This window comes from Pristiophorus japonicus, chromosome Y (genome assembly GCF_044704955.1).
Source record: "Pristiophorus japonicus isolate sPriJap1 chromosome Y, sPriJap1.hap1, whole genome shotgun sequence".
NCBI classification, from domain to species: Eukaryota; Metazoa; Chordata; class Chondrichthyes; family Pristiophoridae; genus Pristiophorus; species Pristiophorus japonicus.
Window position 1 is genome coordinate 21454320 of NC_092011.1, and position 16729 is coordinate 21471048.

Below are 16729 nucleotides of genomic sequence, written 5' to 3' on the forward strand. Positions count from 1 at the left end.
TTTAAGGTCTGGTCTCTCTCGTCTCCTGCTTTTAGCTCCCAGCTTCAGGTCTGGTCTCTCTCGTGTCCTGCTTTAAGCTCCCAGTTTAAGGTCCGGTCTCTCTCGTGTCCTGCTTTAAGGTCCCAGTTTACGGTCCGGTCTCTCTCGTGTCCTGCTTTAAGCTCCCAGTTTAAGGTCCGCTCTCTCTCGTGTCCTGCTTTAAGCTCCCAGTTTAAGGTCCGGTCTCTCTCGTGTCCTGCTTTAAGCTCCCAGTTTAAGGTCCGGTCTCCCTCGTGTCCTGCTTTAAGCTCCCAGTTTACGGTCCGGTCTCTCTCGTGTCCTACTATAAGCTCCCAGTTTAAGGTCCGTTCTCTCTCGTGTCCTGCTTTAAGCTCCCAGTTTAAGGTCCGGTCTCTCTCGTGTCCTGCATTAAGCTCCTAGTTCAAGGTCTAGTCTCTCTCGTGTCCTAATTTAAGCTCCTAGTTTAAGGTCTAGTCTCTCTCGTGTCCTAATTTAAGCTCCTAGTTTAAGGTCCGCTCTCCCTCGTCTCCTGCTTTAAGCTCCCTGCTTCAGGTCTGGTCTCTCTCGTCTCTTGATTTAAGTTACCAGTTTAAGGTCTGTTCTCTCTCGTGTCCAGCTTTAAGCTCCTAGCTTAAGGTCTGGTCTCTCTCGTCTCCTGCATTAAGCTCCCAGTTTAAGGTCTGGTCTCTCTCGTCTCCTGCGTTAAGCTCCCAGTTTAAGGTCCACTCTCTCTCGTGTCCTGCTTTAAGCTCCCAGTTTAAGGTCCGGTCTCTCTCGTGTCCTGCTTTAAGCTCCCAGTTTAAGGTCCGGTCTCTCTCGTGTCCTGCTTTAAGCTCCCAGTTTAAGGTCTGGTCTCTCTCGTCTCCTGATTTAAGTTCCCAGTTTAAGGTCTGGTCTCTCTCGTCTCCTGCTTTAAGCTCCCAGTTTAAGGTCTGGTCTCTCTCGTCTCCTGATTTAAGTTCCCAGTTTAAGGTCCGGTCTCTCTCGTGTCCAGCTTTAAGCTCCTAGTTTAAGGTCTAGTCTCTCTCGTGTCCTAATTTAAGCTTCTAGTTTAAGGTCTAGTCTCTCTCGTGTCCTAATTTAAGCTCCTAGTTTAAGGTCCGCTCTCCCTCGTGTCCTTCTTTAAGCTCCCAGTTTAATGTCTGGTCTATCTCGTCTCCTGCTTTAAGCTCCCTGCTTCAGGTATGGTCTCTCTCGTCTCTTGATTTAAGTTACCAGTTTAAGGTCTGTTCTCTCTCGTCTCCTGCGTTAAGCTCCCAGTTTCAGGTCTGGTCTCTCTCGTGTCCTGCTTTAAGCTCCTAGCTAAAGGTCTGGTCTCTCTCGTGTCCTGATTTAAGCTCCTAGTTTAAGGTCCGCTCTCTCTCGTGTCCTGCTTTACGCTCCTAGCTTAAGGTCTGGTCTCTCTCGTGTCCTGCTTTAAGCTCCCAGTTTACGGTCTGGTCTCTCTCGTCTCCTGCTTTAAGCTCCTAGCTTAAGGTCTGGTCTCTCTCGTCTCCTGCTTTAAGCTCCCAGCTTCAGGTCTGGTGTCTCTCGTCTCCTGATTTAAGTTACCAGTTTAAGGTCTGTACTCTCTCGTGTCCTGCTTTAAGCTCCTAGCTTAAGGTCTAGTCTCTCTCGTGTCCTGCTTTAAGCTCCCAGTTTAAGGTCTGGTCTATCTCGCGTCCTGCTTTCAGCTCCCAGTTTAAGGTCCGCTCTCTCTCGTCTCCTGCTTTAAGCTCCCAGTTTAAGGTCCGGTCTCTCTCGTGTCCTGCTTTAAGCTCCCAGTTTCAAGTCTGGTCTCTCTCGTCTCCTACTTGAAGCTCCTAGCTTCAGGTCTGGTCTCTCTCGTGTCATGCTTCAAGCTCCTTGCTTAAGGTCTATTCTCTCTCGTCTCCTGCTTTAAGCTCCTAGCTTCAGGTTTGGTCTTTCTCGTGTCCTGCTTTAAGCTCCCAGTTTAAGGTCCGGTCTCTCTCCTCTCCTGATTTTAGCACCTAGCTTAAGGTCCGGTCTCTCTCCTCTCCTGCTTTAAGCTCCTAGCTTAAGGTCTGGTCTCTCTCGTCTCCTGCTTTCTACTCCTAGCTTAAGGTCTGGTCTCTCTCGTCTCCTGTTTTAAGCTCCCAGTTTAAGGTCTGGTCTCTCTCGTGTCCTGCTTTAAGCTCCTAGCTTAAGGTCTGGTCTCTCTCGTGTCCTGCTTTAAGCTCCCAGTTGAAGGTCTGGTCTCTCTCGTCTCCTGATTTAAGTTCCTAGTTTAAGGTCCGCTCTCTCTCGTGTCCTGCTTTAAGCTCCCAGTTTAAGGTCTGGTCTCTCTCGTCTCCTGCTTTTAGCTCCCAGCTTCAGGTCTGATCTCTGTCGTGTCCTGCTTTAAGCTCCCAGTTTAAGGTCCGGTCTCTCTCGTGTCCTGCTTTAAGGTCCCAGTTTACGGTCCGGTCTCTCTCGTGTCCTGCTTTAAGCTCCCAGTTTAAGGTCCGCGCTCTCTCGTGTCCTGCTTTAAGCTCCCAGTTTAAGGTACGGTCTCTCTCGTGTCCTGCTTTAAGCTCCCAGTTTAAGGTCCGGTCTCTCTCGTGTCCTGCTTTAAGCTCCCAGTTTAAGGTCTGGTCTCTCTCGTCTCCTGATTTATGTTCCCAGTTTAAGGTCTGGTCTCTCTCGTCTCCTGCTTTAAGCTCCCAGTTTAAGGTCTGGTCTCTCTCGTCTCCTGATTTAAGTTCCCAGTTTAAGGTCCGGTCTCTCTCGTGTCCAGCTTTAAGCTCCTAGCTTAAGGTCTAGTCTCTGTCGTGTCCTGCTTTAAGCTCCTAGCTTATGGTCTAGTCTCTCTCGTCTCCTGTTTTAAGCTCCCAGTTTAAGGTCTGGTCTCTCTCGTGTCCTGCTTTAAACTCCTAGCTTAATGTCTGTTCTCTCTCGTCTCCTGCTTTAAGCTCCTAGCTTAAGGTCTAGTCTCTCTTGTGTCCTGCTTTAAGTTCCTAGTTTAAAGTCCGCTCTCTCTCGTGTCCTGCTTTAAGCTCCTAGCTTAAGGTCTGGTTTCTCTCGTGTCCTCATATAACCTCCTAGTTTAAGTTCCGCTCTCTCTCGTGTCCTGGTTTAAGCTCCTAGCTTAAGTTCCGCTCTCTCTCGTGTCCTGCTTTAAGCTCCAAGCTTCAGGTCGAGTCTCTCTCGTGTCCTGTTTTAAGCTCCTAGCTTAAGGTCTAGTCTCTCTCATCTCCTGCTTTAAGCTCCAAGCTTAAGGTCTGGTCACTCTCGTGTCCTGCTTTAAGCTCCTAGCTTAAGGTCTGGTCTCTCTCGTCTCCTGCTTTAAGCTCCAAGCTTAAGGTCTGGTCTCTCTCGTGTCCTGCTTTAAGCTCCAAGCTTAAGGTCTGGTCTCTCTCGTGTCCTGCTTTAAGCTCCCAGTTTAAGGTCCGCTCTCTCTCGTCTCCTGCTTTAAGTTCCTAGTTTAAGGTCCGCTCTCTCTCGTGTCCTGCTTTATGATCCCAGCTTAAGGTCTAGTCTCTCTCATCTCCTGCTTTAAGCTCCCAGTTTAAGGTCTGGTCTCTCTCGTGTCCTGCTTTAAGCTCCCAGTTTAAGGTCCGCTCTCTCTCGTCTCCTGCTTTAAGTTCCTGGTTTAAGGTCCGCTCTCTCTCGTGTCCTGCTTTATGATCCCAGCTTAAGGTCTAGTCTCTCTCATCTCCTGCTTTAAGCTCCCAGTTTAAGGTCTGGTCTATCTCGCGTCCTGCTTTAAGTTCCTAGCTTCAGGTCGAGTCTCTCTCGTGTCCTGCTTTAAGCTCCTAGCTTAAGGTCTGGTCTCTCTTGTCTCCTGCTTTAAGCTCCCAGCTTCAGGTCTTGTGTCTCTCGTCTCCTGATTTAAGTTACCAGTTTAAGGTCTGTACTCTCTCGTGTCCTGCTTTAAGCTCCTAGCTTAACGTCTAGTCTCTCTCGTGTCCCGCTTTAAGCTCCCAGTTTAAGGTCTGGTCTATCTCGCGTCCTGCTTTAAGCTCCCAGTTTAAGGTCCGGTCTCTCTCGTGTCCTGCTTTAAGCTCCCAGTTTAAGGTCTGGTCTCTCTCGTCTCCTGATTTATGTTCCCAGTTTAAGGTCTGGTCTCTCTCGTCTCCTGCTTTAAGCTCCCAGTTTAAGGTCTGGTCTCTCTCGTCTCCTGATTTAAGTTCCCAGTTTAAGGTCCGGTCTCTCTCGTGTCCAGCTTTAAGCTCCTAGCTTAAGGTCTAGTCTCTGTCGTGTCCTGCTTTAAGCTCCTAGCTTCAGGTTTGGTCTTTCTCGTGTCCTGCTTTAAGCTCCTAGTTTAAGGTCCGGTCTCTCTCTTCTCCTGCTTTAAGCTCCTAGCTTATTGTCTGGTCTCCCTCGTCTCCTGATTTAAGCTCCTAGTTTAAGGTCCCCTCTCTCTCGTGTCCTGCTTTAAACTCCTAGCTTAAGATCTAGTCTCTCTCCTGTCCTAATTTAAGCTCCTAGTTTAAGGTCTAGTCTCTCTCGTGTCCTAATTTAAGCTCCTAGTTTAAGGTCCGCTCTCTCTCGTGTCCTTCTTTAAGCTCCCAGTTTAATATCTGGTCTCTCTCGTCTCCTGCTTTAAGCTCCCTGCTTCAGGTCTGGTCTCTCTCGTCTCCTGATTTAAGTTACCAGTTTAAGGTCTGTTCTCTCTCGTGTCCTGCTTTAAGCTCCTAGCTTAAGGTCTGGTCTCTCTCGTCTACTGCTTTAAGCTCCCAGTTTAAGGTCTGCTCTCACTCGTCTCCTGCTTTAAGCTCCCAGTTTCAGGTCTGGACTCTCTCATGACCTGCTTTAAGCTCCTAGCTTAAGGTCCGCTCTCTCTCGTGTCCTGCTTTAAGCTCCCAGTTTAAGGTCTGGTCTCTCTCGTCTCCTGCTTTTAGCTCCCAGCTTCAGGTCTGATCTCTCTCGTGTCCTGCTTTAAGCTCCCAGTTTAAGGTCCGGTCTCTCTCGTGTCCTGCTTTAAGGTCCCAGTTTACGGTCCGGTCTCTCTCGTGTCCTGCTTTAAGCTCCCAGTTTAAGGTCCTCTCTCTCTCGTGTCGTGCTTTAAGCTCCCAGTTTAAGGTACGGTCTCTCTCGTGTCCTGCTTTAAGCTCCCAGTTTAAGGTCCGGTCTCTCTCGTGTCCTGCTTTAAGCTCCCAGTTTATGGTCTGGTCTCTCTCGTCTCCTGATTTATGTTCCCAGTTTAAGGTCTGGTCTCTCTCGTCTCCTGCTTTAAGCTCCCAGTTTAAGGTCTGGTCTCTCTCCTCTCCTGATTTAAGTTCCCAGTTTAAGGTCCGGTCTCTCTCGTGTCCAGCTTTAAGCTCCTAGCTTAAGGTCTAGTCTCTGTCGTGTCCTGCTTTAAGCTCCTAGCTTATGGTCTAGTCTCTCTCGCCTCCTGTTTTAAGCTCCCAGTTTAAGGTCTGTTCTCTCTCGTGTCCTGCTTTAAACTCCTAGCTTAATGTCTGTTCTCTCTCGTCTCCTGCTTTAAGCTCCTAGCTTGAGGTCTTGTCTCTCTCGTGTCCTGCTTTAAGCTCCCAGTTTAAGGTCCTCTCTCTCTCGTGTCGTGCTTTAAGCTCCCAGTTTAAGGTACGGTCTCTCTCGTGTCCTGCTTTAAGCTCCCAGTTTAAGGTCCGGTCTCTCTCGTGTCCTGCTTTAAGCTCCCAGTTTATGGTCTGGTCTCTCTCGTCTCCTGATTTATGTTCCCAGTTTAAGGTCTGGTCTCTCTCGTCTCCTGCTTTAAGCTCCCAGTTTAAGGTCTGGTCTCTCTCCTCTCCTGATTTAAGTTCCCAGTTTAAGGTCCGGTCTCTCTCGTGTCCAGCTTTAAGCTCCTAGCTTAAGGTCTAGTCTCTGTCGTGTCCTGCTTTAAGCTCCTAGCTTATGGTCTAGTCTCTCTCGCCTCCTGTTTTAAGCTCCCAGTTTAAGGTCTGTTCTCTCTCGTCTCCTGTTTTAAGCTCCCAGCTTAAGGTCTGTTCTCTCTCGCCTCCTGCTTTAAGCTCCTAGCTTGAGGTCTTGTCTCTCTCGTGTCCTGCTTTAAGCTCCTAGTTTAAGGTCTCGTCTCTCTCGTGTCCTGCTTTAAGCTCCTAGCTTCACGTTTGGTCTTTCTCGTGTCCTGCTTTAAGCTCCCAGTTTAAGGTCCGGTCTCTCTACTCTCCTGATTTTAGCTCCTAGCTTAAGGTCTGGTCTCTCTCGTCTCCTGATTTAAGCTCCCAGTTTAAGGTCTGGTCTCTCTCGTCTCCTGCTTTAAGCTCCTAGCTTAAGGTCTAGTCTCTCTTGTGTCCTGCTTTAAGCTCCTAGTTTAAGGTCCGCTCTCTCTCGTCTCCTGCTTTAACCTCCTAGCTTAAGGTCTGGTCTCTCTCATCTCCTGATTTAAGCTCCCAGTTTAAGGTCTGGTCTCTCTCGTCTCCTGCTTTAAGCTCCCAGTTTAAGGTCTAGTCTCTCTTGTGTCCTGCTTTAAGTTCCTAGCTTCAGGTCGAGTCTCTCTCGTGTCCTGCTTTAAGCTCCTAGCTTAAGGTCTGGTCTCTCTCGTCTCCTGCTTTAAGCTCCCAGCTTCAGGTCTGGTGTCTCTCGTCTCCTGATTTAAGTTACCAGTTTAAGGTCTGTACTCTCTCGTGTTCTGCTTTAAGCTCCTAGCTTAAGGTCTGGTCTCTCTCGTCTCCTACTTTAAGCTCCTAGCTTCAGGACTGGTCTCTCTCGTGGCATGCTTCAAGCTCCCAGTTTAAGGTCTAGTCTCTCTTGTGTCCTGCTTTAAGTTCCTAGCTTCAGGTCGAGTCTCTCTCGTGTCCTGCTTTAAGTTCCTAGCTTAAGGTCTGGTCTCTCACGTCTCCTGCTTTAAGCTCCCAGCTTCAGGTCTGGTCTCTCTCGTCTCCTGATTTAAGTTACCAGTTTAAGGTCTGTACTCTCTCGTGTCCTGCTTTAAGCTCCTAGCTTCAGGTCGAGTCTCTCTCGTGTCCTGTTTTAAGCTCCAAGCTTAAGTTCTGGTCTCTCGTGTCCTGCTTTATGATCCCAGCTTAAGGTCTGGTCTCTCTCCGCTCCTGATTTAAGCACCTAGCTTAAGGTTTGGTCTCTCTCGTGTCCTGATTTAAGCTCCAGTTTAAGGTCCGCTCTCTCTCATGTCCTGCTTTAAGCTCCCAGTTTAAGGTCTAGTCTCTCTCGTGTCCTGCTTTAAGCTCCTAGCTTCACGTTTGGTCTTTCTCGTGTCCTGCTTTAAGCTCCCAGTTTAAGGTCCGGTCTCTCTCCTCTCCTGATTTTAGCACCTAGCTTAAGTCTGGTCTCTCTCGTCTCCTGCTTAAAGCTCCTAGCTTAAGGTCTGGTCTCTCTCGTCTCCTGTTTTAAGCTCCCAGCTTAAGGTCTGTTCTCTCTCGTCTCCTGCTTTAAGCTCCTAGCTTGAGGTCTTGTCTCTCTCGTGTCCTGGTTTAAGCTCCTAGTTTAAGGTCTCGTCTCTCTCGTGTCCTGCTTTAAGCTCCTAGCTTCACGTTTGGTCTTTCTCGTGTCCTGCTTTAAGCTCCCAGTTTAAGGTCCGGTCTCTCTCCTCTCCTGATTTTAGCTCCTAGCTTAAGGTCTGGTCTCTCTCGTCTCCTGATTTAAGCTCCCGGTTTAAGGTCTGGTCTCTCTCGTCTCCTGCTTTAAGCTCCTAGCTTAAGGTCTAGTCTCTCTTTTGTCCTGCTTTAAGCTCTTAGTTTAAGGTCTGCTCTCTCTCGTCTCCTGCTTTAAGCTCCTAGCTTAAGGTCTGGTCTCTCTCGTCTCCTGATATAAGCTCCCAGTTTAAGGTCTGGTCTCTCTCGTCTCCTGCTTTAAGCTCCCAGTTTAAGATCTAGTCTCTCTCGTGTCCTGCTTTAAGTTACTAGCTTCAGGTCGAGTCTCTCTCGTGTCCTGCTTTAAGCTCCTAGCTTAAGGTCTGGTCTCTCTCGTCTCCTGCTTTAAGCTCCCAGCTTCAGGTCTGGTCTCTCTCGTCTCCTGCTTTAAGCTCCTAGCTTAACATCTGGTCTCTCTCGTGTCCTGCTTCAAGCTCCTAGCTTAAGGTCTAGTCTCTCTCGTCTCCTGATTTAAGTTACCAGTTTAAGGTATGTACTCTCTCGTATCCTGCTTTAAGCTCCTAGCTTAAGGTCTAGTCTCTCTCGTGTCCTGCTTTAAGCTCCCAGTTTAAGGTCTGGTCTATCTCGCGTCCTGCTTTCAGCTTCCAGTTTAAGGTCCGCTCTCTCTCGTCTCCTGCTTTAAGCTCCCAGTTTAAGGTCCGGTCTCTCTCGTGTCCTGCTTTAAGCTCCCAGTTTCAAGTCTGGTCTCTCTCGTCTCCTACTTTAAGCTCCTAGCTTCAGGTCTGGTCTCTCTCGTGTCATGCTTCAAGCTCCTAGCTTAAGGTCTAGTCTCTCTCGTCTCCTGCTTTAAGCTCCTAGCTTCAGGTTTGGTCTTTCTCGTGTCCTGCTTTAAGCTCCCAGTTTAAGGTCCGGTCTCTCTCGTGTCCTGCTTTAAGCTCCCAGTTTAAGGTCTGGTCTCTCTCGTCTCCTGCTTTTAGCTCCCAGCTTCAGGTCTGGTCTCTCTCGTGTCCTGCTTTAAGCTCCCAGTTTAAGGTCCGGTCTCTCTCGTGTCCTGCTTTAAGGTCCCAGTTTACGGTCCGGTCTCTCTCGTGTCCTGCTTTAAGCTCCCAGTTTAAGGTCCGCTCTCTCTCGTGTCCTGCTTTAAGCTCCCAGTTTAAGGTCCGGTCTCTCTCGTGTCCTGCTTTAAGCTCCCAGTTTAAGGTCCGGTCTCCCTCGTGTCCTGCTTTAAGCTCCCAGTTTACGGTCCGGTCTCTCTCGTGTCCTACTATAAGCTCCCAGTTTAAGGTCCGTTCTCTCTCGTGTCCTGCTTTAAGCTCCCAGTTTAAGGTCCGGTCTCTCTCGTGTCCTGCATTAAGCTCCTAGTTCAAGGTCTAGTCTCTCTCGTGTCCTAATTTAAGCTCCTAGTTTAAGGTCTAGTCTCTCTCGTGTCCTAATTTAAGCTCCTAGTTTAAGGTCCGCTCTCCCTCGTCTCCTGCTTTAAGCTCCCTGCTTCAGGTCTGGTCTCTCTCGTCTCTTGATTTAAGTTACCAGTTTAAGGTCTGTTCTCTCTCGTGTCCAGCTTTAAGCTCCTAGCTTAAGGTCTGGTCTCTCTCGTCTCCTGCATTAAGCTCCCAGTTTAAGGTCTGGTCTCTCTCGTCTCCTGCGTTAAGCTCCCAGTTTAAGGTCCACTCTCTCTCGTGTCCTGCTTTAAGCTCCCAGTTTAAGGTCCGGTCTCTCTCGTGTCCTGCTTTAAGCTCCCAGTTTAAGGTCCGGTCTCTCTCGTGTCCTGCTTTAAGCTCCCAGTTTAAGGTCTGGTCTCTCTCGTCTCCTGATTTAAGTTCCCAGTTTAAGGTCTGGTCTCTCTCGTCTCCTGCTTTAAGCTCCCAGTTTAAGGTCTGGTCTCTCTCGTCTCCTGATTTAAGTTCCCAGTTTAAGGTCCGGTCTCTCTCGTGTCCAGCTTTAAGCTCCTAGTTTAAGGTCTAGTCTCTCTCGTGTCCTAATTTAAGCTTCTAGTTTAAGGTCTAGTCTCTCTCGTGTCCTAATTTAAGCTCCTAGTTTAAGGTCCGCTCTCCCTCGTGTCCTTCTTTAAGCTCCCAGTTTAATGTCTGGTCTATCTCGTCTCCTGCTTTAAGCTCCCTGCTTCAGGTATGGTCTCTCTCGTCTCTTGATTTAAGTTACCAGTTTAAGGTCTGTTCTCTCTCGTCTCCTGCGTTAAGCTCCCAGTTTCAGGTCTGGTCTCTCTCGTGTCCTGCTTTAAGCTCCTAGCTAAAGGTCTGGTCTCTCTCGTGTCCTGATTTAAGCTCCTAGTTTAAGGTCCGCTCTCTCTCGTGTCCTGCTTTACGCTCCTAGCTTAAGGTCTGGTCTCTCTCGTGTCCTGCTTTAAGCTCCCAGTTTACGGTCTGGTCTCTCTCGTCTCCTGCTTTAAGCTCCTAGCTTAAGGTCTGGTCTCTCTCGTCTCCTGCTTTAAGCTCCCAGCTTCAGGTCTGGTGTCTCTCGTCTCCTGATTTAAGTTACCAGTTTAAGGTCTGTACTCTCTCGTGTCCTGCTTTAAGCTCCTAGCTTAAGGTCTAGTCTCTCTCGTGTCCTGCTTTAAGCTCCCAGTTTAAGGTCTGGTCTATCTCGCGTCCTGCTTTCAGCTCCCAGTTTAAGGTCCGCTCTCTCTCGTCTCCTGCTTTAAGCTCCCAGTTTAAGGTCCGGTCTCTCTCGTGTCCTGCTTTAAGCTCCCAGTTTCAAGTCTGGTCTCTCTCGTCTCCTACTTGAAGCTCCTAGCTTCAGGTCTGGTCTCTCTCGTGTCATGCTTCAAGCTCCTTGCTTAAGGTCTATTCTCTCTCGTCTCCTGCTTTAAGCTCCTAGCTTCAGGTTTGGTCTTTCTCGTGTCCTGCTTTAAGCTCCCAGTTTAAGGTCCGGTCTCTCTCCTCTCCTGATTTTAGCACCTAGCTTAAGGTCCGGTCTCTCTCCTCTCCTGCTTTAAGCTCCTAGCTTAAGGTCTGGTCTCTCTCGTCTCCTGCTTTCTACTCCTAGCTTAAGGTCTGGTCTCTCTCGTCTCCTGTTTTAAGCTCCCAGTTTAAGGTCTGGTCTCTCTCGTGTCCTGCTTTAAGCTCCTAGCTTAAGGTCTGGTCTCTCTCGTGTCCTGCTTTAAGCTCCCAGTTGAAGGTCTGGTCTCTCTCGTCTCCTGATTTAAGTTCCTAGTTTAAGGTCCGCTCTCTCTCGTGTCCTGCTTTAAGCTCCCAGTTTAAGGTCTGGTCTCTCTCGTCTCCTGCTTTTAGCTCCCAGCTTCAGGTCTGATCTCTGTCGTGTCCTGCTTTAAGCTCCCAGTTTAAGGTCCGGTCTCTCTCGTGTCCTGCTTTAAGGTCCCAGTTTACGGTCCGGTCTCTCTCGTGTCCTGCTTTAAGCTCCCAGTTTAAGGTCCGCGCTCTCTCGTGTCCTGCTTTAAGCTCCCAGTTTAAGGTACGGTCTCTCTCGTGTCCTGCTTTAAGCTCCCAGTTTAAGGTCCGGTCTCTCTCGTGTCCTGCTTTAAGCTCCCAGTTTAAGGTCTGGTCTCTCTCGTCTCCTGATTTATGTTCCCAGTTTAAGGTCTGGTCTCTCTCGTCTCCTGCTTTAAGCTCCCAGTTTAAGGTCTGGTCTCTCTCGTCTCCTGATTTAAGTTCCCAGTTTAAGGTCCGGTCTCTCTCGTGTCCAGCTTTAAGCTCCTAGCTTAAGGTCTAGTCTCTGTCGTGTCCTGCTTTAAGCTCCTAGCTTATGGTCTAGTCTCTCTCGTCTCCTGTTTTAAGCTCCCAGTTTAAGGTCTGGTCTCTCTCGTGTCCTGCTTTAAACTCCTAGCTTAATGTCTGTTCTCTCTCGTCTCCTGCTTTAAGCTCCTAGCTTAAGGTCTAGTCTCTCTTGTGTCCTGCTTTAAGTTCCTAGTTTAAAGTCCGCTCTCTCTCGTGTCCTGCTTTAAGCTCCTAGCTTAAGGTCTGGTTTCTCTCGTGTCCTCATATAACCTCCTAGTTTAAGTTCCGCTCTCTCTCGTGTCCTGGTTTAAGCTCCTAGCTTAAGTTCCGCTCTCTCTCGTGTCCTGCTTTAAGCTCCAAGCTTCAGGTCGAGTCTCTCTCGTGTCCTGTTTTAAGCTCCTAGCTTAAGGTCTAGTCTCTCTCATCTCCTGCTTTAAGCTCCAAGCTTAAGGTCTGGTCACTCTCGTGTCCTGCTTTAAGCTCCTAGCTTAAGGTCTGGTCTCTCTCGTCTCCTGCTTTAAGCTCCAAGCTTAAGGTCTGGTCTCTCTCGTGTCCTGCTTTAAGCTCCAAGCTTAAGGTCTGGTCTCTCTCGTGTCCTGCTTTAAGCTCCCAGTTTAAGGTCCGCTCTCTCTCGTCTCCTGCTTTAAGTTCCTAGTTTAAGGTCCGCTCTCTCTCGTGTCCTGCTTTATGATCCCAGCTTAAGGTCTAGTCTCTCTCATCTCCTGCTTTAAGCTCCCAGTTTAAGGTCTGGTCTCTCTCGTGTCCTGCTTTAAGCTCCCAGTTTAAGGTCCGCTCTCTCTCGTCTCCTGCTTTAAGTTCCTGGTTTAAGGTCCGCTCTCTCTCGTGTCCTGCTTTATGATCCCAGCTTAAGGTCTAGTCTCTCTCATCTCCTGCTTTAAGCTCCCAGTTTAAGGTCTGGTCTATCTCGCGTCCTGCTTTAAGTTCCTAGCTTCAGGTCGAGTCTCTCTCGTGTCCTGCTTTAAGCTCCTAGCTTAAGGTCTGGTCTCTCTTGTCTCCTGCTTTAAGCTCCCAGCTTCAGGTCTTGTGTCTCTCGTCTCCTGATTTAAGTTACCAGTTTAAGGTCTGTACTCTCTCGTGTCCTGCTTTAAGCTCCTAGCTTAACGTCTAGTCTCTCTCGTGTCCCGCTTTAAGCTCCCAGTTTAAGGTCTGGTCTATCTCGCGTCCTGCTTTAAGCTCCCAGTTTAAGGTCCGGTCTCTCTCGTGTCCTGCTTTAAGCTCCCAGTTTAAGGTCTGGTCTCTCTCGTCTCCTGATTTATGTTCCCAGTTTAAGGTCTGGTCTCTCTCGTCTCCTGCTTTAAGCTCCCAGTTTAAGGTCTGGTCTCTCTCGTCTCCTGATTTAAGTTCCCAGTTTAAGGTCCGGTCTCTCTCGTGTCCAGCTTTAAGCTCCTAGCTTAAGGTCTAGTCTCTGTCGTGTCCTGCTTTAAGCTCCTAGCTTCAGGTTTGGTCTTTCTCGTGTCCTGCTTTAAGCTCCTAGTTTAAGGTCCGGTCTCTCTCTTCTCCTGCTTTAAGCTCCTAGCTTATTGTCTGGTCTCCCTCGTCTCCTGATTTAAGCTCCTAGTTTAAGGTCCCCTCTCTCTCGTGTCCTGCTTTAAACTCCTAGCTTAAGATCTAGTCTCTCTCCTGTCCTAATTTAAGCTCCTAGTTTAAGGTCTAGTCTCTCTCGTGTCCTAATTTAAGCTCCTAGTTTAAGGTCCGCTCTCTCTCGTGTCCTTCTTTAAGCTCCCAGTTTAATATCTGGTCTCTCTCGTCTCCTGCTTTAAGCTCCCTGCTTCAGGTCTGGTCTCTCTCGTCTCCTGATTTAAGTTACCAGTTTAAGGTCTGTTCTCTCTCGTGTCCTGCTTTAAGCTCCTAGCTTAAGGTCTGGTCTCTCTCGTCTACTGCTTTAAGCTCCCAGTTTAAGGTCTGCTCTCACTCGTCTCCTGCTTTAAGCTCCCAGTTTCAGGTCTGGACTCTCTCATGACCTGCTTTAAGCTCCTAGCTTAAGGTCCGCTCTCTCTCGTGTCCTGCTTTAAGCTCCCAGTTTAAGGTCTGGTCTCTCTCGTCTCCTGCTTTTAGCTCCCAGCTTCAGGTCTGATCTCTCTCGTGTCCTGCTTTAAGCTCCCAGTTTAAGGTCCGGTCTCTCTCGTGTCCTGCTTTAAGGTCCCAGTTTACGGTCCGGTCTCTCTCGTGTCCTGCTTTAAGCTCCCAGTTTAAGGTCCTCTCTCTCTCGTGTCGTGCTTTAAGCTCCCAGTTTAAGGTACGGTCTCTCTCGTGTCCTGCTTTAAGCTCCCAGTTTAAGGTCCGGTCTCTCTCGTGTCCTGCTTTAAGCTCCCAGTTTATGGTCTGGTCTCTCTCGTCTCCTGATTTATGTTCCCAGTTTAAGGTCTGGTCTCTCTCGTCTCCTGCTTTAAGCTCCCAGTTTAAGGTCTGGTCTCTCTCCTCTCCTGATTTAAGTTCCCAGTTTAAGGTCCGGTCTCTCTCGTGTCCAGCTTTAAGCTCCTAGCTTAAGGTCTAGTCTCTGTCGTGTCCTGCTTTAAGCTCCTAGCTTATGGTCTAGTCTCTCTCGCCTCCTGTTTTAAGCTCCCAGTTTAAGGTCTGTTCTCTCTCGTGTCCTGCTTTAAACTCCTAGCTTAATGTCTGTTCTCTCTCGTCTCCTGCTTTAAGCTCCTAGCTTAAGGTCTAGTCTCTCTCGTGTCCTGCTTTAAGTTCCTAGTTTAAAGTCCGCTCTCTCTCGTGTCCTGCTTTAAGCTCCTAGCTTAAGGTCTGGTCTCTCTCGTGTCCTCATATAAGCTCCTAGTTTAAGGTCTAGTCTCTCTCATCTCCTGCTTTAAGCTCCCAGTTTAAGGTCTGGTCTATCTCGCGTCCTGCTTTAAGTTCCTAGCTTCAGGTCGAGTCTCTCTCGTGTCCTGCTTTAAGCTCCTAGCTTAAGGTCTGGTCTCTCTCGTCTCCTGCTTTAAGCTCCTAGCTTGAGGTCTTGTCTCTCTCGTGTCCTGCTTTAAGCTCCTAGTTTAAGGTCTCGTCTCTCTCGTGTCCTGCTTTAAGCTCCTAGCTTCACGTTTGGTCTTTCTCGTGTCCTGCTTTAAGCTCCCAGTTTAAGGTCCGGTCTCTCTACTCTCCTGATTTTAGCTCCTAGCTTAAGGTCTGGTCTCTCTCGTCTCCTGATTTAAGCTCCCAGTTTAAGGTCTGGTCTCTCTCGTCTCCTGCTTTAAGCTCCTAGCTTAAGGTCTAGTCTCTCTTGTGTCCTGCTTTAAGCTCCTAATTTAAGGTCCGCTCTCTCTCGTCTCCTGCTTTAACCTCCTAGCTTAAGGTCTGGTCTCTCTCGTCTCCTGATTTAAGCTCCCAGTTTAAGGTCTGCTCTCTCTCGTGTCCTGCTTTATGATCCCAGCTTAAGGTCTAGTCTCTCTCATCTCCTGCTTTAAGCTCCCAGTTTAAGGTCTGGTCTATCTCGCGTCCTGCTTTAAGTTCCTAGCTTCAGGTCGAGTCTCTCTCGTGTCCTGCTTTAAGCTCCTAGCTTAAGGTCTGGTCTCTCTCGTCTCCTGCTTTAAGCTCCCAGCTTCAGGTCTGGTGTCTCTCGTCTCCTGATTTAAGTTACCAGTTTAAGGTCTGTACTCTCTCGTGTCCTGCTTTAAGCTCCTAGCTTAAGGTCTAGTCTCTCTCGTGTCCCGCTTTAAGCTCCCAGTTTAAGGTCTGGTCTGTCTCGCGTCCTGCTTTAAGCTCCCAGTTTAAGGTCCGGTCTCTCTCGTCTCCTGCTTTAAGCTCCCAGTTTAAGGTCCGGTCTCTCTTGTGTCCTGCTTTAAGCTCCCAGTTTCAAGTCTGGTCTCTCTCGTCTCCTACTTTAAGCTCCTAGCTTCAGGTCTGGTCTCTCTCGTGTCATGTTTCAAGCTCCCAGTTTAAGATCTAGTCTCTCTCATGTCCTGCTTTAAGTTCCTAGCTTCAGGTCGAGTCTCTCTCGTGTCCTGCTTTAAGTTCCTAGCTTAAGGTCTGGTCTCTCTCGTCTCCTGCTTTAAGCTCCCAGCTTCAGGTCTGGTCTCTCTCGTCTCCTGATTTAAGTTACCAGTTTAAGGTCTGTACTCTCTCGTGTCCTGCTTTAAGCTCCTAGCTTCAGGTCGAGTCTCTCTCGTGTCCTGTTTTAAGCTCCAAGCTTAAGGTCTGGTCTCTCGTGTCCTGCTTTATGATCCCAGCTTAAGGTCTGGTCTCTCTCCTCTCCTGATTTAAGCACCTAGCTTAAGGTTTGGTCTCTCTCGTGTCCTGATTTAAGCTCCAGGTTAAGGTCCGCTCTCTCTCATGTCCTGCTTTATGCTGCCAGTTTAAGGTCCGCTCTCTCTCGTGTCCTGCTTTAATTCCTAGCTTCACGTTTGGTTTTTCTCGTGTCCTGCTTTAAGCTCCCAGTTTAAGGTCCGGTCTCTCTCCTCTCCTGATTTTAGCACCTAGCTTAAGTCTGGTCTCTCTCGTCTCCTGCTTTAAGCTCCTAGCTTAAGGTCTGGTCTCTCTCGTCTCCTGTTTTAAGCTCCCAGCTTAAGGTCTGTTCTCTCTCGTCTCCTGCTTTAAGCTCCTAGCTTGAGGTCTTGTCTCTCTCGTGTCCTGCTTTAAGCTCCTAGTTTAAGGTCTCGTCTCTCTCGTGTCCTGCTTTAAGCTCCTAGCTTCACGTTTGGTCTTTCTCGTGTCCTGCTTTAAGCTCCCAGTTTAAGGTCCGGTCTCTCTACTCTCCTGATTTTAGCTCCTAGCTTAAGGTCTGGTCTCTCTCGTCTCCTGATTTAAGCTCCCAGTTTAAGGTCTGGTCTCTCTCGTCTCCTGCTTTAAGCTCCTAGCTTAAGGTCTAGTCTCTCTTGTGTCCTGCTTTAAGCTCCTAGTTTAAGGTCCGCTCTCTCTCGTCTCCTGCTTTAACCTCCTAGCTTAAGGTCTGGTCTCTCTCATCTCCTGATTTAAGCTCCCAGTTTAAGGTCTGGTCTCTCTCGTCTCCTGCTTTAAGCTCCCAGTTTAAGGTCTAGTCTCTCTTGTGTCCTGCTTTAAGTTCCTAGCTTCAGGTCGAGTCTCTCTCGTGTCCTGCTTTAAGCTCCTAGCTTAAGGTCTGGTCTCTCTCGTCTCCTGCTTTAAGCTCCCAGCTTCAGGTCTGGTGTCTCTCGTCTCCTGATTTAAGTTACCAGTTTAAGGTCTGTACTCTCTCGTGTTCTGCTTTAAGCTCCTAGCTTAAGGTCTGGTCTCTCTCGTCTCCTACTTTAAGCTCCTAGCTTCAGGACTGGTCTCTCTCGTGGCATGCTTCAAGCTCCCAGTTTAAGGTCTAGTCTCTCTTGTGTCCTGCTTTAAGTTCCTAGCTTCAGGTCGAGTCTCTCTCGTGTCCTGCTTTAAGTTCCTAGCTTAAGGTCTGGTCTCTCACGTCTCCTGCTTTAAGCTCCCAGCTTCAGGTCTGGTCTCTCTCGTCTCCTGATTTAAGTTACCAGTTTAAGGTCTGTACTCTCTCGTGTCCTGCTTTAAGCTCCTAGCTTCAGGTCGAGTCTCTCTCGTGTCCTGTTTTAAGCTCCAAGCTTAAGTTCTGGTCTCTCGTGTCCTGCTTTATGATCCCAGCTTAAGGTCTGGTCTCTCTCCGCT